Raw genomic sequence first — 1,712 nt, 5'->3', positions numbered from 1 at the left:
CCCCCCCTATTTCCCGCCACGCAGCGGGGTCTGGAGGTGTGAGACCCAAAAGTTACCGTTTCGTAAGTCGATGGCGGGTTGATAGAACAATGATACTGAATTTGGGGGCTAAACTACTGAATGAATTTGGCAACTCAGAAACGAATGAACATTCTGTACATAGTCGTCTGATTATACGGTTCACGTCCCTCTTCAGTTTAGGAAGAATGAAGAAGGCAGCATCAGACCCATATATTCCGTTTTGTATCGACCACGTGGCGCAGGAACTGTTGATCTTGTTTGGTTGCGCATGACGCTTGAGAGGGGAGTGGGGTGAACGGCATGTGCGACCTAATGGGTATTCCGCTTCACGGATGACGGACGGTTTTTAGGGTGTAGCTGACCCCAATGATGTGGTGAGGAGAGCCTCGTTTATGTGGCTGTTCCTTGCTTTTGTTTGCCCGTAGCAAACCAGAAGCAATCGCGTGTCTTTCTTTCCCAACTGTCAGGACCCTCTGAAGAGAGTGCGAGGCAAGGAGCCGCTTGCTCCATTTGTCATTATTCCACAGCAAGCTGTATGCTTACTCCTTCGTTTTAGTTAATGGTAGCCGACCGCTTGGGAATAGGGGCGGGTTCCGGCTTTTTCCTTTTTTACCCTCCCTCCTTATTTCGCTCCTCTCTGGCGTCTCTCTCAATAGGGCTGGGGGCATGGTGACCCCGAGTCCCACGCCTCCTCCCGGTGGCGAGAGAGGCCTTTAGTGGCATGTATCCGAACGTGAGCGGCGCCTGCCGCGGAACTGCGTCCATAATGGGCCTGAGACCGTCATGAAGCGAAGCAGTGATTTCTTTTTTTTGGATCGCAGTGAAGAAAATGCATATTCTCTCCTTGTTGTATTTCCTAAACAAAGTGGGGATAGAGTCGACATCTATGGTTGTTGTTAGTGACCGTGGTGGGGCAATGCATGTACCACGCGTACGCCATCAGACACGCATTGAAGACGCTCAACTGATATGTGTTCGTTTTGTCCAACACCTCCTGTTTCCTTGGGCGCCTTGCTGAACATTTGGCTGATCGTGGCGTGCCTTTAATGCGGTGCAGTGAATTCTAGGTTATCCACCGATGCAAAGCATGCTCTGGTGACCCATACGGCGAAATAAGAAAAACGAATGTGTGGAGATGCACAACTGCTGGTTGATGCGACGTCACGGAGGATGGATGACATCACATGGCCCGACATTCTGCAAAGGGGTGATGGCTCCGTCTGTAATTAATCCGCCGTTGCTCCTGGAGCATGGTGCAAGACAATCACTATGCCGACCAGATTGCTGACACTTGCGTTGGTCTGTCACAATGAGCCACCGTTGTTGTTTCTGTGGGGAGAGAAGGATGCCCCCGTGTGGTTGGGACGCACCGCCCAAGGAAGGACAAGATGCAGCGTTGCTGTGAATGAGGGTCTGAGCGTTTCTCTCTCTTGGTGTGCCGTGAGGGGCTATTATTCGTGTTTGTGACGAATGACGACGTGGTCTTCCCGCCCGATCTGCTTTCCTACCTGCGGCGCACGATGCACTGGATGACGCGGCAGGGCGCTGTGCACCTGAAGGGGCGGGCAGTGAAGGTGGCGCCTAAGCCGAGCGGAGATGCGACAGCCGTGTGGTTGTAGGAATTTGTCCTCTATGCTTCTACGAATGCTCTTAAAACCATAATTTTATGGAGACGTTGCTGTGTTTTCTGT

Source organism: Trypanosoma grayi (genome assembly GCF_000691245.1).
Source record: "Trypanosoma grayi strain ANR4 Tgr_811_V1, whole genome shotgun sequence".
In the NCBI taxonomy this organism is placed as follows: domain Eukaryota; phylum Euglenozoa; class Kinetoplastea; order Trypanosomatida; family Trypanosomatidae; genus Trypanosoma; species Trypanosoma grayi.
Note: the sequence above shows the minus strand (reverse complement) of the source record.